This window comes from Hypanus sabinus, chromosome 2 (genome assembly GCF_030144855.1).
Source record: "Hypanus sabinus isolate sHypSab1 chromosome 2, sHypSab1.hap1, whole genome shotgun sequence".
NCBI classification, from domain to species: domain Eukaryota; kingdom Metazoa; phylum Chordata; class Chondrichthyes; order Myliobatiformes; family Dasyatidae; genus Hypanus; species Hypanus sabinus.
The window spans coordinates 114540787-114564921 of record NC_082707.1 but is presented as its reverse complement, the minus strand read 5'-3'; the positions used below and the strand labels follow the sequence as shown (position 1 = coordinate 114564921).

The 24135-nt window shown below is 53.6% G+C and overlaps 1 protein-coding gene across 1 annotated transcript in view; it reads right to left on the bottom strand.

Moving 5' to 3' along the window:
* Window positions 1-24135, bottom strand: part of sptbn5 (spectrin, beta, non-erythrocytic 5) — a 311695-nt gene that overhangs the window by 114617 nt on the left and 172943 nt on the right. The gene's annotated exons all lie outside the window — the stretch shown is intronic.

Here is a 24135-nt window from a genome sequence, read left to right as displayed (position 1 = left end):
GGTCTGTGTTTCTGTTCTGGAGAGACTGGGGTCTGGTTTTCTGTTGTGGAGGGACTGGGGTCTGTGTTTCTGTTGTGGGGATACTGGGGTCTGGGTTTCTGTTGTGGAGGGACTGGGGTCTGTGTTTCTGTTGTGGGGATACTGGGGTCTGGGTTTCAGTTGTGGGGAGACTGGGGTCTGGGTTTCAGTTGTGGGGAGACTGGGGTCTGGGTTTCTGTTGTGGGGAGACTGGGGTCTGGGTTTCTGTTGTGGAGAGACTGGGGTCTGGGTTTCTCTTTTGGAGCGACTGGGGTCTGTGTTTCAGTTGTGGGGATACTGGGGTCTGTGTTTCTGTTGTGGAGAGACTGGGGTCTGTGTTTCAGTTGTGGGGATACTGGGGTCTGTGTTTCTGTTGTGGAGAGACTGGGGTCCCGGTTTCTGTTGTGGAGAGACTGGGGTCCGGGTTTCTGTTGTGGAGTGACTGGGGTCTGTGTTTCTGTTGTGGAGAGACTGGGGTCTGACTTTCTGTTGTGGGGAGACTGGTGTCTGGGTTTCTGTTGTGGGGATACTGGGGTCTGGGTTACCGTTGTGGGGATACTGGGGTCTGTGTTTCTGTTGTGGGGATACTGGGGTCTGGGTTAAAGTTGTGGGGAGACTGGGGTCTGTGTTTCTGTTGTGGGGATACTGGGGTCTGGGTTTCTGTTGTGGGGAGACTGGGGTCTAGGTTTCAGTTGTGGGGAGACTCGGGTCTGTGTTTCTGTTCTGGAGAGACTGGCGTATGGGTTTCTGTTGTGGGGACACCAGGGTCAGAATTGCTGTTGGGGAGAGACTGGGGTCTGTGTTTCTATTGTGGGGAGACTGGGGTCTGGGTTTCTATTGTGTTGAGACTGGGGTCTGTGTTTTTGTTGTGTGGAGACTGGGGTCTGTGTTTCTGTTGTGGGGATACTGGGGTCTGGGTTTCAGTTGTGGGGAGACTGGGGTCTGGGTTTCTGTTATGGGGAGACTGGGGTCTGGGTTTCTGTTGTGGAGAGACTGGGGTCTGTGTTTCTGTTGTGTGGATACTGGGGTCTGTGTTTCAGTTGTGGGGATACTGGGTTCTGTGTTTCTGTTGTGGGGATACTGGGGTCTGGGTTTCTGTTGTGGAGAGACTGGGGTCTGGGTTTCTGTTGTGGAGTGACTGGGGTCTGTGTTTCTGTTGTGGAGAGACTGGGGTCTGGGTTTCTGTTGTGCGGATACTGGGGTCTGGGTTTCTGTTGTGGGGAGACTGGGGTCTGTGTTTTTGTTGTGGAGAGACTGGTGTCTGTGTTTCTGTTGTGGGGATACTGGGGTCTGTGTTTCTGTTGTGGGGATACTGGGGTCTGGGTTTCTGTTGTGGAGACACTGGTGTGTGGGTTTCTGTTGTGGAGAGACTGGGGTCTGGGTTTCTGTTGTGGAGAGACTGGGGTCTGTGTTTCTGTTGTGGGGATACTGGGGTCTGTGTTTCTGTTGTAGGGATACTGGGGTCTGGGTTTCTGTTGTGGAGAGACTGGGGTCTGGGTTTCTGTTGTGGAGTGAGTGGGGTCTTTGTTTCTGTTGTGGAGAGACTGGGGCATGTGTTTCTGTTGTGGAGAGACTGGGGTCAGTGTTTCTGTTGTGGGGATACTGGGGTCTGGGTTTCAGTTGTGGGGAGACTGGGCACTGGGTTTCTATTGTGGGGAGACTGGGGTCTGGGTTTCTATTGTGGTGAGACTGGGGTCTGTGTTTCTTTTGTGGGGAGTCTGGGGTCTGGGTTTCACTTGTGGGGAGACTGGGGTCTGGGTTTCTGTTGTGGAGAGACTGGGGTCTGTGTTTCTGTTGTGGGCTACTGGGGTCTGTGTTTCAGTTGTGGGGATACTGTGGTTGTGTTTCTGTTGTGGAGAGACTGGGGTCTGTGTTTCTGTTGTGGGGATACTGGGGTCTGGGTTTCTGTTGTGGGGAGACTGGGGTCTGTATTTCTGTTGTGGAGATACTGGGGTCTAGGTTTCAGTTGTGGGGAGACTCGGGTCTGTGTTTCTGTTCTGGAGAGACTGGCGTATGGGTTTCTGTTGTGGGGACACCAGGGTCAGAATTGCTGTTGGGGAGAGACTGGGGTCTGTGTTTCTGTTGTGGGGAGACTGGGGTCTGTGTTTCTGTTGTGGGGAGACTGGGGTCTGGGTTTCTATTGTGGGGAGACTGGGGTCTGGGTTTCTATTGTGGTGAGACTGGAGTCTGTGTTTTTGTTTTTGGGAGACTGGGGTCTGTGTTTCTGTTGTGGGGATACTGGGGTCTGGGTTTCAGTTGTGGAGAGACTGGGGTCTGTGTTTCTGTTGTGGGGATACTGGGGTTGTGTTTCTGTTGGGGAGAGACTGGGGTCTCTGTTTCTGTTGTGGGGAGACTGGGGTCTGGGTTTCTGTTGTGGGGAGACTGGGGTCTGGGTTTCTGTTGTGGAGCGACTGGGGTCTGGGTTTCTTTTGTGGAGCGACTGGTGTCCGTGTTTCAGTTGTGGGGATACTGGGGTCTGGGTTTCTGTTGTGGGGAGACTGGGGTCTGTGTTTCTGTTGTGGGATACTGGGGTCTGTGTTTCAGTTGTGGGGATACTGGGGTTGTGTTTCTGTTGTGGAGAGACTGGGGTCTGTGTTTCTGTTGTGGGGAGACTGGGGTCTGGGTTTCTGTTGTGGAGAGACTGGGGTCTGTATTTCTGTTGTGGAGATACTGGGGTCTGGGTTTCAGTTGTGGGGAGACTGGGGTCTGTGTTTCTGTTCTGGAGAGACTGGGGTCTGGGTTTCTGTTGTGGAGGGACTGGGGTCTGTGTTTCTGTTGTGGGGATACTGGGGTCTGGGTTTCTGTTGTGGAGGGACTGGGGTCTGTGTTTCTGTTGTGGGGAGACTGGGGTCTGGGTTTCTGTTGTGGAGAGACTGGGGTCTGTGTTTCAGTTGTGGGGATACTGGGGTCTGTGTTTCTGTTGTGGAGAGACTGGGGTCCGGGTTTCTGTTGTGGAGAGACTGGGGTCTGGGTTTCCGTTGTGGAGTGACTGGGTTCTGTGTTTCTGTTGTGGAGAGACTGGGGTCTGTCTTTCTGTTGTGGGGAGACTGGGGTCTGGGTTTCTGTTGTGGGGAGACTGGGGTCTAGGTTTCAGTTGTGGGGAGACTCGGGTCTGTGTTTCTGTTCTGGAGAGACTGGCGTATGGGTTTCTGTTGTGGGGACACCAGGGTCAGAATTGCTGTTGGGGAGAGACTGGGGTCTGTGTTTCTATTGTGGTGAGACTGGGGTCTGTGTTTTTGTTGTGGGGAGACTGGGGTCTGGGTTTCTGTTGTTGGGATACTGGGGTCTGGGTTTCTGTTGTGGAGAGACTGGGGTCTGGGTTTCTGTTGTGGAGCGACTGGTGTCTGTGTTTCAGTTGTGGGGATACTGGGGTCTGTGTTTCTGTTGTGGAGAGACTGGTGTCTGGGTTTCTGTTGTGGAGAGACTGGGGTCTGGGTTCTGTTGTGGAGCGACTGGGGTCTGGGTTTCTGTTGTGGAGCGACTGGGGTCTATGTTTCAGCTGTGGGGATACTGGGGTCTGTGTTTCTGTTGTGGAGAGAATCGGGTGTGGGTTTCTGTTGTGGAGAGACTGGGGTCTGGGTTTCAGTTGTGGGGATACTGGGGTCTGGGTTTCAGTTGTGGAGCGACTGGGGTCTGTGTTTCAGTTGTGGGGATACTGGGGTCTGTGTTTCAGTTGTGGTGATACTGGGGTCTGTGTTTCTGTTGTGGAGAAACTGGGGACTGGGTTTCAGCTGTGGAGAGACTGGGGTCCGGGATTCAGTTGTGCGGATACTGGGGTCTGGGTTAAAGTTGTGGGGAGACTGGGGTCTGTGTTTCTGTTGTGGAGATACTGGTGTCTGGGTTTCAGTTGTGGGGAGACTGGCGTCTGGGTTTCTGTTGTGGGGAGACTGGGGTCTGGGTTTATCTTGTGGAGAGACTGGGGTCTGGGTTTCAGTTGTGGGGATACTGGGGTCTGGGTTTGTGTTGTGGAGAGACTGGGGTCTGTATTTCTGTTGTGGAGATACTGGGGTCTAGGTTTCAGTTGTGTGGAGACTGGGGTCTGTGTTTCTGTTGTGGAGAGACTGGGGTCTGGGTTTCAGTTGTGGGGAGACTGGGGTCTGTGTTTCTGTTCTGGGGATACTGGGGTCTGGGTTTCTGTTGTGGAGAGACTGGGGTCTGTGTTTCTGTTGTGGGGATACTGGGGTCTGGGTTTCTGTTGTGGGGAGACTGGGGTCTGTGTTTCTGTTGTGGGATACTGGGGTCTGTGTTTCAGTTGTGCGGATACTGGGGTTGTGTTTCTGTTGTGGAGAGACTGGGGTCTGTGTTTCTGTTGTGGGGAGACTGGGGTCTGGGTTTCTGTTGTGGAGAGACTGGGGTCTGTATTTCTGTTGTGGAGATACTGGGGTCTGGGTTTCAGTTGTGGGGAGACTGGGGTCTGTGTTTCTGTTCTGGAGAGACTGGGGTCTGGGTTTCTGTTGTGGAGGGACTGGGGTCTGTGTTTCTGTTGTGGGGATACTGGGGTCTGGGTTTCAGTTGTGGGGAGACTGGGGTCTGGGTTTCTGTTGTGGAGAGACTGGGGTCTGTGTTTCTGTTGTGGGCTACTGGGGTCTGTGTTTCAGTTGTGGGGATACTGGGGTTGTGTTTCTGTTGTGGAGAGACTGGGGTCTGTGTTGCTGTTGTGGGGATACTGGGGTCTGTGTTTCAGTTGTGGGGATACTGGGGTCTGGGTTTCAGTTGTGGAGAAACTGGGGTCTGTGTTTCAGTTGTGGGGAGACTGGGTCTGTGTTTCTGTTGTGAGGATACTGGGGTCTGGGTTTCTGTTGTGGAGAGACTGCCGTCTGGGTTTCTGTTGTGGAGAGACTGGGGTCTGTGTTTCAGTTGTGGGGATACTGGGGTCTGTGTTTCTGTTGTGGAGAGACTGGGGTCTGGGTTTCTGTTGTGGAGAGACTGTGGTCTGTGTTTCTGTTGTGGGGATACTGGGGTCTGTGTTTCAGTTGTGGGGAGACTGGGGTCTGTGTTTCTGTTGTGGAGAGACTGGGGTCTGGGTTTCTGTTGTGGGGAGACTGGGGTCTGGGTTTCTGTTGTGGGGAGACTGGGGTCTGGGTTTTTGTTTTGGAGCGACTGGGGTCTGGGTTTCATTTGTGGAGCGACTGGGGTCTGTGTTTCAGTTGTGGGGATACTGGGGTCTGTGTTTCTGTTGTGGAGAGACTGGGGTCTGGGTTTCTGTTGTGGAGAGACTGGGGTCTGGGTTTCAGTTGTGGGGATACTGTGGTCTGGGTTAAAGTTGTGGGGAGACTGGGGTCTGTGTTTCTGTTGTGGGGATACTGGGGTCTGGGTTTCTGTTGTGGGGAGACTGGGGTCTGTATTTCTGTTGTGGAGATACTGGGGTCTAGGTTTCAGTTGTGGGGAGACTCGAGTCTGTGTTTCTGTTCTGGAGAGACTGGCGTATGGGTTTCTGTTGTGGGGACACCAGGGTCAGAATTGCTGTTGGGGAGAGACTGGGGTCTGTGTTTCTGTTGTGGGGAGACTGGGGTCTGTGTTTCTGTTGTGGGGAGACTGGGGTCTGGGTTTCTATTGTGGGGAGACTGGGGTCTGGGTTTCTATTGTGGTGAGACTGGAGTCTGTGTTTTTGTTTTTGGGAGACTGGGGTCTGTGTTTCTGTTGTGGGGATACTGGGGTCTGGGTTTCAGTTGTGGAGAGACTGGGGTCTGTGTTTCTGTTGTGGGGATACTGGGGTTGTGTTTCTGTTGGGGAGAGACTGGGGTCTCTGTTTCTGTTGTGGGGAGACTGGGGTCTGGGTTTCTGTTGTGGGGAGACTGGGGTCTGGGTTTCTGTTGTGGAGCGACTGGGGTCTGGGTTTCTTTTGTGGAGCGACTGGTGTCCGTGTTTCAGTTGTGGGGATACTGGGGTCTGGGTTTCTGTTGTGGGGAGACTGGGGTCTGTGTTTCTGTTGTGGGCTACTGGGGTCTGTGTTTCAGTTGTGGGGATACTGGGGTTGTGTTTCTGTTGTGGAGAGACTGGGGTCTGTGTTTCTGTTGTGGGGAGACTGGGGTCTGGGTTTCTGTTGTGGAGAGACTGGGGTCTGTATTTCTGTTGTGGAGATACTGGGGTCTGGGTTTCAGTTGTGGGGAGACTGGGGTCTGTGTTTCTGTTCTGGAGAGACTGGGGTCTGGGTTTCTGTTGTGGAGGGACTGGGGTCTGTGTTTCTGTTGTGGGGATACTGGGGTCTGGGTTTCTGTTGTGGAGGGACTGGGGTCTGTGTTTCTGTTGTGGGGAGACTGGGGTCTGGGTTTCTGTTGTGGAGAGACTGGGGTCTGTGTTTCAGTTGTGGGGATACTGGGGTCTGTGTTTCTGTTGTGGAGAGACTGGGGTCCGGGTTTCTGTTGTGGAGAGACTGGGGTCTGGGTTTCCGTTGTGGAGTGACTGGGGTCTGTGTTTCTGTTGTGGAGAGACTGGGGTCTGTCTTTCTGTTGTGGGGAGACTGGGGTCTGGGTTTCTGTTGTGGGGAGACTGGGGTCTAGGTTTCAGTTGTGGGGAGACTCGGGTCTGTGTTTCTGTTCTGGAGAGACTGGCGTATGGGTTTCTGTTGTGGGGACACCAGGGTCAGAATTGCTGTTGGGGAGAGACTGGGGTCTGTGTTTCTATTGTGGGGAGACTGGGGTCTGGGTTTCTATTGTGGTGAGACTGGGGTCTGTGTTTTTGTTGTGGGGAGACTGGGGTCTGGGTTTCTGTTGTTGGGATACTGGGGTCTGGGTTTCTGTTGTGGGGATACTGGGGTCTGGGTTACAGTTGTGGGGAGACTGGGGTCTGAGTTTCAGTTGTGGGGAGACTGGGGTCTGTGCTTCTCTTGTAGGGTTACTGGGGTCTGGGTTTCTGTTGTGGAGAGACTGCCGTCTGGGTTTCTGTTGTGGAGAGACTGGGGTCTGGGTTTCTGTTGTGGAGCGACTGGTGTCTGTGTTTCAGTTGTGGGGATACTGGGGTCTGTGTTGCTGTTGTGGAGAGACTGGTGTCTGGGTTTCTGTTGTGGAGAGACTGGGGTCTGGGTTCTGTTGTGGAGCGACTGGGGTCTGGGTTTCTGTTGTGGAGCGACTGGGGTCTATGTTTCAGCTGTGGGGATACTGGGGTCTGTGTTTCTGTTGTGGAGAGAATCGGTTGTGGGTTTCTGTTGTGGAGAGACTGGGGTCTGGGTTTCAGTTGTGGGGATACTGGGGTCTGGGTTTCAGTTGTGGAGCGACTGGGGTCTGTGTTTCAGTTGTGGGGATACTGGGGTCTGTGTTTCAGTTGTGGTGATACTGGGGTCTGTGTTTCTGTTGTGGAGAAACTGGGGACTGGGTTTCAGCTGTGGAGAGACTGGGGTCCGGGATTCAGTTGTGCGGATACTGGGGTCTGGGTTAAAGTTGTGGGGAGACTGGGGTCTGTGTTTCTGTTGTGGAGATACTGGTGTCTGGGTTTCAGTTGTGGGGAGACTGGCGTCTGGGTTTCTGTTGTGGGGAGACTGGGGTCTGGGTTTATCTTGTGCAGAGACTGGGGTCTGGGTTTCAGTTGTGGGGATACTGGGGTCTGGGTTTCTGTTGTGGAGAGACTGGGGTCTGTATTTCTGTTGTGGAGATACTGGGGTCTAGGTTTCAGTTGTGTGGAGACTGGGGTCTGTGTTTCTGTTGTGGAGAGACTGGGGTCTGGGTTTCAGTTGTGGGGAGACTGGGGTCTGTGTTTCTGTTCTGGGGATACTGGGGTCTGGGTTTCTGTTGTGGGGAGACTGGGGTCTGGGTTTCTGTTGTGGAGAGACTGGGGTCTGGGTTTCTGTTGTGGGGATACTGGGGTCTGGGTTTCAGTTGTGGAGAGCCTGGGGTCAGTGTTTCTGTTATGGGGATGCTGGGGTCTGGCTTTCTGTTGTGGAGAGACTGGGGTCTGTGTTTCTGTTGTGGGGATACTGGGGTCTGGGTTTCTGTTGTGGGGAGACTGGGGTCTGGGTTTCTTTTGTGGGGAGACTGGGGTCTGGGTTTCTGTTGTGGGGAGACTGGGGTCTGGGTTTCTGTTGTGGAGCGACTGGGGTCTGGGTTTCTTTTGTGGAGCGACTGGGGTCTGTGTTACAGTTGTGGGGATATTGGGGTCTGTGTTTATGTGGTGGAGAGACTGGGGTCTGGGTTTCTGTTGTGGAGAGACTGGGGTCTGTGTTTCAGTTGTGGGGTACTGGGGTCTGTGTTTCTGTTGTGGAGAGACTGGGGTCCGGGTTTCTGTTGTGGAGAGACTGTGGTCTGTGTTTCTGTTGTGGGGAGACTGGGGTATGGGTTTCTGTTGTGGGGACACCGGGGTCAGAATTGCTGCTGGGGAGAGACTGTGGTCTGTGTTTCTGTTGTGGGGAGACTGGGGTCTGTGTTTCTGTTGTGGGGAGACTGGGGTCTGGGTTTCTATTGTGGGGAGACTGGGGTCTGGGTTTCTATTGTGGTGAGACTGGGGTCTGTGTTTCTGTTGTGGGGAGACTGGGGTCTGTGTTTCTGTTGTGGGGATACTGGGGTCTGGGTTTCAGTTGTGGGGAGACTGGGGTCTGGGTTTCTGTTGTGGAGAGACTGGGGTCTGTGTTTCTGTTGTGGGCTACTGGGGTCTGTGTTTCAGTTGTCGGGATACGCGGGTTGTGTTTCTGTTGTGGAGAGACTGGGGTCTGTGTTTCTGTTGTGGGGACACTGGGGTCTGTGTTTCAGTTGTGGGGATACTGGGGTCTGGGTTTAAGTTGTGGAGAGACTGGGGTCTGTGTTTCAGTTGTGGGGAGACTGGGTCTGTGTTTCTGTTGTGAGGATACTGGGGTCTGGGTTTCTGTTGTGGAGAGACTGCCGTCTGGGTTTCTGTTGTGGATAGACTGGGGTCTGTGTTTCAGTTGTGGGGATACTGGGGTCTGTGTTTCTATTGTGGAGAGACTGGGGTCTGGGTTTCTGTTGTGGAGAGACTGTGGTCTGTGTTTCTGTTGTGGGGATACTGGGGTCTGTGTTTCAGTTGTGGGGAGACTGGGGTCTGTGTTTCTGTTGTGGAGAGACTGGGTTCTAGGTTTCTGTTGTGGGGAGACTGGGGTCTGGGTTTCTGTTGTGGAGCGACTGGGGTCTGGGTTTCTTTTGTGGAGCGACTGGGGTCTGTGTTTCAGTTGTGGGGATACTGGGGTCTGTGTTTCTGTTGTGGAGAGACTGGGGTCTGGGTTTCTGTTGTGGAGAGACTGGGGACTGGGTTTCAGTTGTGGGGATACTGGGGTCTGGGTTAAAGTTGTGGGGAGACTGGGGTCTGTGTTTCTGTTGTGGGGATACTGGGGTCTGGGTTTCTGTTGTGGGGAGACTGGGGTCTGTATTTCTGTTGTGGAGATACTGGGGTCTAGGTTTCAGTTGTGGGGAGACTCGGGTCTGTGTTTCTGTTCTGGAGAGACTGGCGTATGGGTTTCTGTTGTGGGGACACCAGGGTCAGAATTGCTGTTGGGGAGAGACTGGGGTCTGTGTTTCTGTTGTGGGGAGACTCGGGTCTGTGTTTCTGTTGTGGGGAGACTGGGGTCTGGGTTTCTATTGTGGGGAGACTGGGGTCTGGGTTTCTATTGTGGTGAGACTGGGGTCTGTGTTTTTGTTTTTGGGAGACTGGGGTCTGTGTTTCTGTTGTGGGGATACTGGGGTCTGGGTTTCAGTTGTGGGGAGACTGGGGTCTGGGTTTCTGTTGTGGGGAGACTGGGGTCTGGGTTTCTGTTGTGGAGAGACTGGGGTCTGTGTTTCTGTTGTGGGGATACTGGGGTTGTGTTTCTGTTGGGGAGAGACTGGGGTCTCTGTTTCAGTTGTGGGGAGACTGGGGTCTGGGTTTCTGTTGTGGGGAGACTGGGGTCTGGGTTTCTGTTGTGGAGCGACTGGGGTCTGGGTTTCTTTTGTGGAGCGACTGGTGTCCGTGTTTCAGTTGTGGGGATACTGGGGGTCTGGGTTTCTGTTGTGGAGAGACTGGGGTCTGTGTTTCTGTTGTGGAGAGACTGGGGTCTGTGTTTCTGTTGTGGGATACTGGGGTCTGTGTTTCAGTTGTGGGGATACTGGGGTTGTGTTTCTGTTGTGGAGAGACTGTGGTCTGTGTTTCTGTTGTGGGGAGACTGGGGTCTGGGTTTCTGTTGTGGAGAGACTGGGGTCTGTATTTCTGTTCTGGAGATACTGGGGTCTGGGTTTCAGTTGTGGGGAGACTGGGGTCTGTGTTTCTGTTCTGGAGAGACTGGGGTCTGGGTTTCTGTTGTGGAGGGACTGGGGTCTGTGTTTCTGTTGTGGGGATACTGGGGTCTGGGTTTCTGTTGTGGAGGGACTGGGGTCTGTGTTTCTGTTGTGGGGATACTGGGGTCTGGGTTTCAGTTGTGGGGAGACTGGGGTCTGGGTTTCTGTTGTGGGGAGACTGGGGTCTGGGTTTCTGTTGTGGAGAGACTGGGGTCTGGGTTTCTCTTTTGGAGCGACTGGGGTCTGTGTTTCAGTTGTGGGGATACTGGGGTCTGTGTTTCAGTTGTGGAGAGACTGGGGTCTGTGTTTCAGTTGTGGGGATACTGGGGTCTGTGTTTCTGTTGTGGAGAGACTGGGGTCCGGGTTTCTGTTGTGGAGAGACTGGGGTCCGGGTTTCTGTTGTGGAGTGACTGGGTTCTGTGTTTCTGTTGTGGAGAGACTGGGGTCTGACTTTCTGTTGTGGGGAGACTGGTGTCTGGGTTTCTGTTGTGGGGATACTGGGGTCTGGGTTACCGTTGTGGGGAATACTGGGGTCTGTGTTTCTGTTGTGGGGATACTGGGGTCTGGGTTAAAGTTGTGGCGAGACTGGGGTCTGTGTTTCTGTTGTGGGGATACTGGGGTCTGGGTTTCTGTTGTGGGGAGACTGGGGTCTAGGTTTCAGTTGTGGGGAGACTCGGGTCTGTGTTTCTGTTCTGGAGAGACTGGCGTATGGGTTTCTGTTGTGGGGACACCAGGGTCAGAATTGCTGTTGTGGAGAGACTGGGGTCTGTGTTTCTATTGTGGGGAGACTGGGGTCTGGGTTTCTGTTGTGGAGAGACTGGGGTCTGTGTTTCTGTTGTGGGGATACTGGGGTTGTGTTTCTGTTGGGGAGAGACTGGGGTCTCTGTTTCTGTTGTGGGGAGACTGGGGTCTGGGTTTCTGTTGTGGGGAGACTGGGGTCTGGGTTTCTGTAGTGGAGCGACTGGGGTCTGGGTTTCTTTTGTGGAGCGACTGGTGTCCGTGTTTCAGTTGTGGGGATACTGGGGTCTGGGTTTCTGTTGTGGAGAGACTGGGGTCTGGGTTTCTGTTGTGGAGAGACTGGGGTCTGTGTTTCTGTTGTGGGATACTGGGGTCTGTGTTTCAGTTGTGGGGATACTGGGGTTGTGTTTCTGTTATGGAGAGACTGGGGGTCTGTGTTTCTGTTGTGGGGAGACTGGGGTCTGGGTTTCTGTTGTGGAGAGACTGGGGTCTGGGTTTCAGTTGTGGGGAGACTGGGGTCTGTGTTTCTGTTCTGGAGAGACTGGGGTCTGGGTTTCTGTTGTGGAGGGACTGGGGTCTGTGTTTCTGTTGTGGGGATACTGGGGTCTGGGTTTCTGTTGTGGAGGGACTGGGGTCTGTGTTTCTGTTGTGGGGATACTGGGGTCTGGGTTTCAGTTGTGGGGAGACTGGGGTCTGGGTTTCAGTTGTGGGGAGACTGGGGTCTGGGTTTCTGTTGTGGAGAGACTGGGGTCTGGGTTTCTCTTTTGGAGCGACTGGGGTCTGTGTTTCAGTTGTGCGGATACTGGGGTCTGTGTTTCTGTTGTGGAGAGACTGGGGTCTGTGTTTCAGTTGTGGGGATACTGGGGTCTGTGTTTCTGTTGTGGAGAGACTGGGGTCTGGGTTTCTGTTGTGGGGAGACTGGGGTCTGGGTTTCTGTTGTGGAGAGACTGGGGTCTGTGTTTCTGTTGTGGGGATACTGGGGTTGTGTTTCTGTTGGGGAGAGACTGGGGTCTCTGTTTCTGTTGTGGGGAGACTGGGGTCTGGGTTTCTGTTGTGGGGAGACTGGGGTCTGGGTTTCTGTTGTGGAGCGACTGGGGTCTGGGTTTCTTTTGTGGAGCGACTGGTGTCCGTGTTTCAGTTGTGGGGATACTGGGCTCTGGGTTTCTGTTGTGGAGAGACTGGGGTCTGGGTTTCTGTTGTGGAGAGACTGGGGTCTGTGTTTCTGTTGTGGGATACTGGGGTCTGTGTTTCAGTTGTGGGGATACTGGGGTTGTGTTTCTGTTGTGGAGAGACTGGGGTCTGTGTTTCTGTTGTGGGGAGACTGGGGTCTGGGTTTCTGTTGTGGAGAGACTGGGGTCTGTATTTCTGTTGTGGAGATACTGGGGTCTGGGTTTCAGTTGTGGGGAGACTGGGGTCTGTGTTTCTGTTCTGGAGAGACTGGGGTCTGGGTTTCTGTTGTGGAGGGACTGGGGTCTGTGTTTCTGTTGTGGGGATACTGGGGTCTGGGTTTCTGTTGTGGAGGGACTGGGGTCTGTGTTTCTGTTGTGGGGATACTGGGGTCTGGGTTTCAGTTGTGGGGAGACTGGGGTCTGGGTTTCAGTTGTGGGGAGACTGGGGTCTGGGTTTCTGTTGTGGGGATACTGGGGTCTCTGTTTCTGTTGTGGAGAGACTGGGGTCTGTGTTTCAGTTGTGGGGATACTGGGGTCTGTGTTTCTGTTGTGGAGAGACTGGGGTCCCGGTTTCTGTTGTGGAGAGACTGGGGTCCGGGTTTCTGTTGTGGAGTGACTGGGGTCTGTGTTTCTGTTGTGGAGAGACTGGGGTCTGACTTTCTGTTGTGGGGAGACTGGTGTCTGGGTTTCTGTTGTGGGGATACTGGGGTCTGGGTTACCGTTGTGGGGATACTGGGGTCTGTGTTTCAGTTGTGCGGATACTGGGGTCTGTGTTTCTGTTGTGGAGAGACTGGGGTCTGTGTTTCAGTTGTGGGGATACTGGGGTCTGTGTTTCTGTTGTGGAGAGACTGGGGTCTGGGTTTCTGTTGTGGGGAGACTGGGGTCTGGGTTTCTGTTGTGGAGAGACTGGGGTCTGTGTTTCTGTTGTGGGGATACTGGGGTTGTGTTTCTGTTGGGGAGAGACTGGGGTCTCTGTTTCTGTTGTGGGGAGACTGGGGTCTGGGTTTCTGTTGTGGGGAGACTGGGGTCTGGGTTTCTGTTGTGGAGCGACTGGGGTCTGGGTTTCTTTTGTGGAGCGACTGGTGTCCGTGTTTCAGTTGTGGGGATACTGGGCTCTGGGTTTCTGTTGTGGAGAGACTGGGGTCTGGGTTTCTGTTGTGGAGAGACTGGGGTCTGTGTTTCTGTTGTGGGATACTGGGGTCTGTGTTTCAGTTGTGGGGATACTGGGGTTGTGTTTCTGTTGTGGAGAGACTGGGGTCTGTGTTTCTGTTGTGGGGAGACTGGGGTCTGGGTTTCTGTTGTGGAGAGACTGGGGTCTGTATTTCTGTTGTGGAGATACTGGGGTCTGGGTTTCAGTTGTGGGGAGACTGGGGTCTGTGTTTCTGTTCTGGAGAGACTGGGGTCTGGGTTTCTGTTGTGGAGGGACTGGGGTCTGTGTTTCTGTTGTGGGGATACTGGGGTCTGGGTTTCTGTTGTGGAGGGACTGGGGTCTGTGTTTCTGTTGTGGGGATACTGGGGTCTGGGTTTCAGTTGTGGGGAGACTGGGGTCTGGGTTTCAGTTGTGGGGAGACTGGGGTCTGGGTTTCTGTTGTGGGGATACTGGGGTCTGTGTTTCTGTTGTGGAGAGACTGGGGTCTGTGTTTCAGTTGTGGGGATACTGGGGTCTGTGTTTCTGTTGTGGAGAGACTGGGGTCCCGGTTTCTGTTGTGGAGAGACTGGGGTCCGGGTTTCTGTTGTGGAGTGACTGGGGTCTGTGTTTCTGTTGTGGAGAGACTGGGGTCTGACTTTCTGTTGTGGGGAGACTGGTGTCTGGGTTTCTGTTGTGGGGATACTGGGGTCTGGGTTACCGTTGTGGGGATACTGGGGTCTGTGTTTCTGTTGTGGGGATACTGGGGTCTGGGTTAAAGTTGTGGGGAGACTGGGGTCTGTGTTTCTGTTGTGGGGATACTGGGGTCTGGGTTTCTGTTGTGGGGAGACTGGGGTCTAGGTTTCAGTTGTGGGGAGACTCGGGTCTGTGTTTCTGTTCTGGAGAGACTGGCGTATGGGTTTCTGTTGTGGGGACACCAGGGTCAGAATTGCTGTTGGGGAGAGACTGTCTGTGTTTCTATTGTGGGGAGACTGGGGTCTGGGTTTCTATTGTGTTGAGACTGGGGTCTGTGTTTTTGTTGTGTGGAGACTGGGGTCTGTGTTTCTGTTGTGGGGATACTGGGGTCTGGGTTTCAGTTGTGGGGAGACTGGGGTCTGGGTTTCTGTTATGGGGAGACTGGGGTCTGGGTTTCTGTTGTGGAGAGACTGGGGTCTGTGTTTCTGTTGTGTGGATACTGGGGTCTGTGTTTCAGTTGTGGGGATACTGGGTTCTGTGTTTCTGTTGTGGGGATACTGGGGTCTGGGTTTCTGTTGTGGAGAGACTGGGGTCTGGGTTTCTGTTGTGGAGTGACTGGTGTCTGTGTTTCTGTTGTGGAGAGACTGGGGTCTGGGTTTCTGTTGTGCGGATACTGGGATCTGGGTTTCTGTTGTGGGGAGACTGGGGTCTGTGTTTTTGTTGTGGAGAGACTGGTGTCTGTGTTTCTGTTGTGGGGATACTGGGGTCTGTGTTTCTGTTGTGGGGATACTGGGGTCTGGGTTTCTGTTGTGGAGACACTGGTGTGTGGGTTTCTGTTGTGGAGAGACTGGGGTCTGGGTTTCTGTTGTGGAGAGACTGGGGTCTGTGTTTCTGTTGTGGGGATACTGGGGTCTGTGTTTCTGTTGTAGGGATACTGGGGTCTGGGTTTCTGTTGTGGAGAGACTGGGGTCTGGGTTTCTGTTGTGGAGTGACTGGGGTCTTTGTTTCTGTTGTGGAGAGACTGGGGCATGTGTTTCTGTTGTGGAGAGACTGGGGTCAGTGTTTCTGTTGTGGGGATACTGGGGTCTGGGTTTCAGTTGTGGGGAGACTGGGCACTGGGTTTCTATTGTGGGGAGACTGGGGTCTGGGTTTCTATTGTGGTGAGACTGGGGTCTGTGTTTCTTTTGTGGGGAGTCTGGGGTCTGGGTTTCACTTGTGGGGAGACTGGGGTCTGGGTTTCTGTTGTGGAGAGACTGGGGTCTGTGTTTCTGTTGTGGGCTACTGGGGTCTGTGTTTCAGTTGTGGGGATACTGTGGTTGTGTTTCTGTTGTGGAGAGACTGGGGTCTGTGTTTCTGTTGTGGGGATACTGGGGTCTGTGTTTCTGTTGTGGGGATACTGGGGTCTGGGTTTCAGTTGTGGAGAGACTGGGGTCTGTGTTTCAGTTGTCGGGAGTCTGGGTCTGTGTTTCTGTTGTGGGGATACTGGGGTCTGGGTTTCTGTTGTGGAGAGACTGCCGTCTGGGTTTCTGTTGTGGAGAGACTGGGGTCTGTGTTTCAGTTGTGGGGATACTGGGGTCTGTGTTTCTGTTGTGGAGAGACTGGGGTCTGGGTTTCTGTTGTGGAGAGACTGTGGTCTGTGTTTCTGTTGTGGGGATACTGGGGTCTGTGTTTCAGTTGTGGGGAGACTGGGGTCTGTGTTTCTCTTGTGGAGAGACTGGGGTCTGTGTTTCTGTTGTGGGGAGACTGGGGTCTGGGTTTCTGTTGTGGGGAGACTGGGGTCTGGGTTTTTGTTTTGGAGCGACTGGGGTCTGGGTTTCTATTGTGGAGCGACTGGGGTCTGTGTTTCAGTTGTGGGGATACTGGGGTCTGTGTTTCTGTTGTGGAGAGACTGGGGTCTGGGTTTCTGTTGTGGAGAGACTGGGGTCTGGGTTTCAGTTGTGGGGATACTGGGGTCTGGGTTAAAGTTGTGGGGAGACTGGGGTCTGTGTTTCTGTTGTGGGGATACTGGGGTCTGGGTGTCTGTTGTGGGGAGACTGGGGTCTGTATTTCTGTTGTGGAGATACTGGGGTCTAGGTTTCAGTTGTGGGGAGACTCGGGACTGTGTTTCTATTCTGGAGAGACTGGCATATGGGTTTCTGTTGTGGGGACACCAGGGTCAGAATTGCTGTTGTGGAGAGACTGGGGTCTGTGTTTCTGTTGTGGGGAGACTGGGGTCTGTATTTCTGTTGTGGGGAGACTGGGGTCTGGGTTTCTATTGTGGGGAGACTGGGGTCTGGGTTTCTATTGTGGTGAGACTGGGGTCTGTGTTTTTGTTGTGGGGAGACTGGGGTCTGTGTTTCTGTTGTGGGGATACTGGGGTCTGGGTTTCAGGTGTGGGGAGACTGGAGTCTGGGTTTCTGTTGTGGGGAGTCTGGGGTCTGGGTTTCTGTTGTGGAGAGACTGGGGTCTGTGTTCCTGTTGTGGGGATACTGGGGTCTGTGTTTCAGTTGTGGGGATACTGGGGTTGTGTTTCTGTTGTGGAGAGACTGGGGTCTCTGTTTCTGTTGTGGGGAGACTGGGGTCTGGGTTTCAGTTGTGGGGAGACTGGGGTCTGTGTTTTTGTTGTGGAGAGACTGGTGTCTGTGTTTCTGTTGTGGGGATACTGGGGTCTGTGTTTCTGTTGTGGGGATACTGGGGTCTGGGTTTCTGTTGTGGAGACACTGGTGTGTGGGTTTCTGTTGTGGAGAGACTGGGGTCTGGGTTTCTGTTGTGGAGAGACTGGGGTCTGTGTTTCTGTTGTGGGGATACTGGGGTCTGTGTTTCTGTTGTAGGGATACTGGGGTCTGGGTTTCTGTTGTGGAGAGACTGGGGTCTGGGTTTCTGTTGTGGAGTGACTGGGGTCTTTGTTTCTGTTGTGGAGAGACTGGGGCATGTGTTTCTGTTGTGGAGAGACTGGGGTCAGTGTTTCTGTTGTGGGGATACTGGGGTCTGGGTTTCAGTTGTGGGGAGACTGGGCACTGGGTTTCTATTGTGGGGAGACTGGGGTCTGGGTTTCTATTGTGGTGAGACTGGGGTCTGTGTTTCTTTTGCGGGGAGTCTGGGGTCTGGGTTTCACTTGTGGGGAGACTGGGGTCTGGGTTTCTGTTGTGGAGAGACTGGGGTCTGTGTTTCTGTTGTGGGCTACTGGGGTCTGTGTTTCAGTTGTGGGGATACTGTGGTTGTGTTTCTCTTGTGGAGAGACTGGGGTCTGTGTTTCTGTTGTGGGGATACTGGGGTCTGTGTTTCTGTTGTGGGGATACTGGGGTCTGGGTTTCAGTTGTGGAGAGACTGGGGTCTGTGTTTCAGTTGTGGGGAGTCTGGGTCTGTGTTTCTGTTGTGGGGATACTGGGGTCTGGGTTTCTGTTGTGGAGAGACTGCCGTCTGGGTTTCTGTTGTGGAGAGACTGGGGTCTGTGTTTCAGTTGTGGGGATACTGGGGTCTGTGTTTCTGTTGTGGGGATACTGGGGTCTGGGTTTCTGTTGTGGAGACACTGGTGTGTGGGTTTCTGTTGTGGAGAGACTGGGGTCTGGGTTTCTGTTGTGGAGAGACTGGGGTCTGTGTTTCTGTTGTGGGGATACTGGGGTCTGTGTTTCTGTTGTAGGGATACTGGGGTCTGGGTTTCTGTTGTGGAGAGACTGGGGTCTGGGTTTCTGTTGTGGAGTGACTGGGGTCTTTGTTTCTGTTGTGGAGAGACTGGGGCATGTGTTTCTGTTGTGGAGAGACTGGGGTCAGTGTTTCTGTTGTGGGGATACTGGGGTCTGGGTTTCAGTTGTGGGGAGACTGGGCACTGGGTTTCTATTGTGGGGAGACTGGTGTCTGGGTTTCTATTGTGGTGAGACTGGGGTCTGTGTTTCTTTTGTGGGGAGTCTGGGGTCTGGGTTTCACTTGTGGGGAGACTGGGGTCTGGGTTTCTGTTGTCGAGAGACTGGGGTCTGTGTTTCTGTTGTGGGCTACTGGGGTCTGTGTTTCAGTTGTGGGGATACTGTGGTTGTGTTTCTGTTGTGGAGAGACTGGGGTCTGTGTTTCTGTTGTGGGGATACTGGGGTCTGTGTTTCTGTTGTGGGGATACTGGGGTCTGGGTTTCAGTTGTGGAGAGACTGGGGTCTGTGTTTCAGTTGTGGGGAGTCTGGGTCTGTGTTTCTGTTGTGGGGATACTGGGGTCTGGGTTTCTGTTGTGGAGAGACTGCCGTCTGGGTTTCTGTTGTGGAGAGACTGGGGTCTGTGTTTCAGTTGTGGGGATACTGGGGTCTGTGTTTCTGTTGTGGAGAGACTGGGGTCTGGGTTTCTGTTGTGGAGAGACTGTGGTCTGTGTTTCTGTTGTGGGGATACTGGGGTCTGTGTTTCAGTTGTGGGGAGACTGGGGTCTGTGTTTCTGTTGTGGAGAGACTGGGGTCTGTGTTTCTGTTGTGGGGAGACTGGGGTCTGGGTTTCTGTTGTGGGGAGACTGGGGTCTGGGTTTTTGTTTTGGAGCGACTGGGGTCTGGGTTTCTATTGTGGAGCGACTGGGGTCTGTGTTTCAGTTGTGGGGATACTGGGGTCTGTGTTTCTGTTGTGGAGAGACTGGGGTCTGGGTTTCTGTTGTGGAGAGACTGGGGTCTGGGTTTCAGTTGTGGGGATACTGGGGTCTGGGTTAAAGTTGTGGGGAGACTGGGGTCTGGGTTTCTGTTGTGGAGAGACTGGGGTCTGGGTGTCTGTTGTGGGGAGACTGGGGTCTGTATTTCTGTTGTGGAGATACTGGGGTCTAGGTTTCAGTTGTGGGGAGACTCGGGACTGTGTTTCTATTCTGGAGAGACTGGCGTATGGGTTTCTGTTGTGGGGACACCAGGGTCAGAATTGCTGTTGGGGAGAGACTGGGGTCTGGGTTTCTGTTGTGGAGTGACTGGGGTCTTTGTTTCTGTTGTGGAGAGACTGGGGCATGTGTTTCTGTTGTGGAGAGACTGGGGTCAGTGTTTCTGTTGTGGGGATACTGGGGTCTGGGTTTCAGTTGTGGGGAGACTGGGCACTGGGTTTCTATTGTGGGGAGACTGGTGTCTGGGTTTCTATTGTGGTGAGACTGGGGGTCTGTGTTTCTTTTGTGGGGAGTCTGGGGTCTGGGTTTCACTTGTGGGGAGACTGGGGTCTGGGTTTCTGTTGTCGAGAGACTGGGGTCTGTGTTTCTGTTGTGGGCTACTGGGGTCTGTGTTTCAGTTGTGGGGATACTGTGGTTGTGTTTCTGTTGTGGAGAGACTGGGGTCTGTGTTTCTGTTGTGGGATACTGGGATCTGTGTTTCTGTTGTGGGATACTGGGGTCTGGGTTTCAGTTGTGGAGAGACTGGGGTCTGTGTTTCAGTTGTGGGGAGTCTGGGTCTGTGGTTCTGTTGTGGGGATACTGGGGTCTGGGTTTCTGTTGTGGAGAGACTGCCGTCTGGGTTTCTGTTGTGGAGAGACTGGGGTCTGTGTTTCAGTTGTGGGGATACTGGGGTCTGTGTTTCTGTTGTGGAGAGACTGGGGTCTGGGTTTCTGTTGTGGAGAGACTGTGGTCTGTGTTTCTGTTGTGGGGATACTGGGGTCTGTGTTTCAGTTGTGGGGAGACTGGGGTCTGTGTTTCTGTTGTGGAGAGACTGGGGTCTGTGTTTCTGTTGTGGGGAGACTGGGTCTGGGTTTCTGTTGTGGGGAGACTGGGGTCTGGGTTTTTGTTTTGGAGCGACTGGGGTCTGGGTTTCTATTGTGGAGTGACTGGGGTCTGTGTTTCAGTTGTGGGGATACTGGGGTCTGTGTTTCTGTTGTGGAGAGACTGGGGTCTGGGTTTCTGTTGTGGAGAGACTGGGGTCTGGGTTTCAGTTGTGGGGATACTGGGGTCTGGGTTAAAGTTGTGGGGAGACTGGGGTCTGTGTTTCTGTTGTGGGGATACTGGGGTCTGGGTGTCTGTTGTGGGGAGACTGGGGTCTGTATTTCTGTTGTGGAGATACTGGGGTCTAGGTTTCAGTTGTGGGGAGACTCGGGACTGTGTTTCTATTCTGGAGAGACTGGCGTATGGGTTTCTGTTGTGGGGACACCAGGGTCAGAATTGCTGTTGGGGAGAGACTGGGGTCTGTGTTTCTGTTGTGGGAGACTGGGGTCTGTATTTCTGTTGTGGGGAGACTGGGGTCTGGGTTTCTATTGTGGGGAGACTGGGGTCTGGTTTCTATTGTGGTGAGACTGGGGTCTGTGTTTTTGTTGTGGGGAGACTGGGGTCTGTGTTTCTGTTGTGGGGATACTGGGGTCTGGGTTTCAGGTGTGGGGAGACTGGGGTCTTTGTTTCTGTTGTGGAGAGACTGGGGCATGTGTTTCTGTTGTGGAGAGACTGGGGTCAGTGTTTCTGTTGTGGGGATACTGGGGTCTGGGTTTCAGTTGTGGGGAGACTGGGCACTGGGTTTCTATTGTGGGGAGACTGGTGTCTGGGTTTCTATTGTGGTGAGACTGGGGTCTGTGTTTCTTTTGTGGGGAGTCTGGGGTCTGGGTTTCACTTGTGGGGAGACTGGGGTCTGGGTTTCTGTTGTCGAGAGACTGGGGTCTGTGTTTCTGTTGTGGGCTACTGGGGTCTGTGTTTCAGTTGTGGGGATACTGTGGTTGTGTTTCTGTTGTGGAGAGACTGGGGTCTGTGTTTCTGTTGTGGGGATACTGGGATCTGTGTTTCTGTTGTGGGGATACTGGGGTCTGGGTTTCAGTTGTGGAGAGACTGGGGTCTGTGTTTCAGTTGTGGGGAGTCTGGGGTCTGTGGTTCTGTTGTGGGGATACTGGGGTCTGGGTTTCTGTTGTGGAGAGACTGCCGTCTGGGTTTCTGTTGTGGAGAGACTGGGGTCTGTGTTTCAGTTGTGGGGATACTGGGGTCTGTGTTTCTGTTGTGGAGAGACTGGGGTCTGGGTTTCTGTTGTGGAGAGACTGGGGTCTGGGTTTCAGTTGTGGGGATACTGGGGTCTGGGTTAAAGTTGTGGGGAGACTGGGGTCTGTGTTTCTGTTGTGGGGATACTGGGGTCTGGGTGTCTGTTGTGGGGAGACTGGGGTCTGTATTTCTGTTGTGGAGATACTGGGGTCTAGGTTTCAGTTGTGGGGAGACTCGGGACTGTGTTTCTATTCTGGAGAGACTGGCGTATGGGTTTCTGTTGTGGGGACACCAGGGTCAGAATTGCTGTTGGGGAGAGACTGGGGTCTGTGTTTCTGTTGTGGGGAGACTGGGGTCTGTATTTCTGTTGTGGGGAGACTGGGGTCTGGGTTTCTATTGTGGGGAGACTGGGGTCTGGGTTTCTATTGTGGTGAGACTGGGGTCTGTGTTTTTGTTGTGGGGAGACTGGGGTCTGTGTTTCTGTTGTGGGGATACTGGGGTCTGGGTTTCAGGTGTGGGGAGACTGGGGTCTTTGTTTCTGTTGTGGAGAGACTGGGGCATGTGTTTCTGTTGTGGAGAGACTGGGGTCAGTGTTTCTGTTGTGGGGATACTGGGGTCTGGGTTTCAGTTGTGGGGAGACTGGGCACTGGGTTTCTATTGTGGGGAGACTGGTGTCTGGGTTTCTATTGTGGTGAGACTGGGGTCTGTGTTTCTTTTGTGGGGAGTCTGGGGTCTGGGTTTCACTTGTGGGGAGACTGGGGTCTGGGTTTCTGTTGTCGAGAGACTGGGGTCTGTGTTTCTGTTGTGGGCTACTGGGGTCTGTGTTTCAGTTGTGGGGATACTGTGGTTGTGTTTCTGTTGTGGAGAGACTGGGGTCTGTGTTTCTGTTGTGGGGATACTGGGATCTGTGTTTCTGTTGTGGGGATACTGGGGTCTGGGTTTCAGTTGTGGAGAGACTGGGGTCTGTGTTTCAGTTGTGGGGAGTCTGGGTCTGTGGTTCTGTTGTGGGGATACTGGGGTCTGGGTTTCTGTTGTGGAGAGACTGCCGTCTGGGTTTCTGTTGTGGAGAGACTGGGGTCTGTGTTTCAGTTGTGGGGATACTGGGGTCTGTGTTTCTGTTGTGGAGAGACTGGGGTCTGGGTTTCTGTTGTGGAGAGACTGTGGTCTGTGTTTCTGTTGTGGGGATACTGGGGTCTGTGTTTCAGTTGTGGGGAGACTGGGGTCTGTGTTTCTGTTGTGGAGAGACTGGGGTCTGTGTTTCTGTTGTGGGGAGACTGGGGTCTGGGTTTCTGTTGTGGGGAGACTGGGGTCTGGGTTTTTGTTTTGGAGCGACTGGGGTCTGGGTTTCTATTGTGGAGTGACTGGGGTCTGTGTTTCAGTTGTGGGGATACTGGGGTCTGTGTTTCTGTTGTGGAGAGACTGGGGTCTGGGTTTCTGTTGTGGAGAGACTGGGGTCTGGGTTTCAGTTGTGGGGATACTGGGGTCTGGGTTAAAGTTGTGGGGAGACTGGGGTCTGTGTTTCTGTTGTGGGGATACTGGGGTCTGGGTGTCTGTTGTGGGGAGACTGGGGTCTGTATTTCTGTTGTGGAGATACTGGGGTCTAGGTTTCAGTTGTGGGGAGACTCGGGACTGTGTTTCTATTCTGGAGAGACTGGCGTATGGGTTTCTGTTGTGGGGACACCAGGGTCAGAATTGCTGTTGGGGAGAGACTGGGGTCTGTGTTTCTGTTGTGGGGAGACTGGGGTCTGTATTTCTGTTGTGGGGAGACTGGGGTCTGGGTTTCTATTGTGGGGAGACTGGGGTCTGGGTTTCTATTGTGGTGAGACTGGGGTCTGTGTTTTTGTTGTGGGGAGACTGGGGTCTGTGTTTCTGTTGTGGGGATACTGGGGTCTGGGTTTCAGGTGTGGGGAGACTGGGGTCTGGGTTTCTGTTGTGGGGAGTCTGGGGTCTGGGTTTCTGTTGTGGAGAGACTGGGGTCTGTGTTCCGGTTGTGGGGATACTGGGGTCTGTGTTTCAGTTGTGGGGATACTGGGGTTGTGTTTCTGTTGTGGAGAGACTGGGGTCTCTGTTTCTGTTGTGGGGAGACTGGGGTCTGGGTTTCAGTTGTGGGGAGACTGGGGTCTGGGTTTCTGTTGTGGAGCGACTGGGGTCTGGGTTTCTTTTGTGGAGCGACTGGTGTCTGTGTTTCAGTTGTGGGGATACTGGGGTCTGGGTTTCTGTTGTGGAGAGACTGGGGTCTGGGTTTCTGTTGTGGAGAGACTGGGGTCTGTATTTCAGTTGTGGGGAGACTGGGGTCTGGGTTTCTGTTGTGGGGAGACTGGGGTCTGGGTTTCTGTTGTGGAGAGACTGGGGTCTGGGTTTCTATTTTGGAGCGACTGGGGTCTGTGTTTCAGTTGTGGGGATACTGGGGTCTGTGTTTCTGTTGTGGAGAGACTGGGGTCTGTGTTTCAGTTGTGGGGATACTGGGGTCTGTGTTTCTGTTGTGGAGAGACGGGTCTGGGTTTCTGTTGTGGAGAGACTGGGGTCTGGGTTTCCTTTGTGGAGTGACTGGGGTCTGTGTTTCTGTTGTGGAGAGACTGGGGTCTGTGTTTCTGTTGTGGGGAGACTGGGGTCTGGGATTCTGTTGTGGGGATACTGGGGTCTGGGTTACCGTTGTGGGGATTCTGGGGTCTGTGTTTCTGTTGTGGGGATACTGGGGTCTGGGTTAAAGTTGTGGGGAGACTGGGGTCAGTGTTTCTGTTGTGGGGATACTGGGGTCTGGGTTTCTGTTGTGGGGAGACTGGGGTCTGTATTTCTGTTGTGGAGATACTGGAGTCTAGGTTTCAGTTGTGGGGAGACTCGGGTCTGTGTTTCTGTTCTGGAGAGACTGGCGTATGGGTTTCTGTTGTGGGGACACCAGGGTCAGAATTGCTGTTGGGGAGAGACTGGGGTCTGTGTTTCTATTGTGGGGAGACTGGGGTCTGGGTTTGTATTGTGGTGAGACTGGGGTCTGTGTTTTTGTTGTGGGGAGACTGGGGTCTGTGTTTCAGTTGTGGGGATACTGGGGTCTGGGTTTCAGTTGTGGGGATACTGGGGTTGTGTTTCTGTTGTGGAGAGACTGGGGTCTCTGTTTCTGTTGTGGGGAGACTGGGGTCTGGGTTTCTGTTGTGGGGAGACTGGGGTCTGGGTTTCTGTTGTGGAGCGACTGGGGTCTGGGTTTCTTTTGTGGAGCGACTGGTGTCCGTGTTTCAGTTGTGGGGATACTGGGGTCTGGGTTTCTGTTGTGGAGAGACTGGGGTCTGGGTTTCTGTTGTGGAGAGACTGGGGTCTGTGTTTCTGTTGTGGGATACTGGGGTCTGT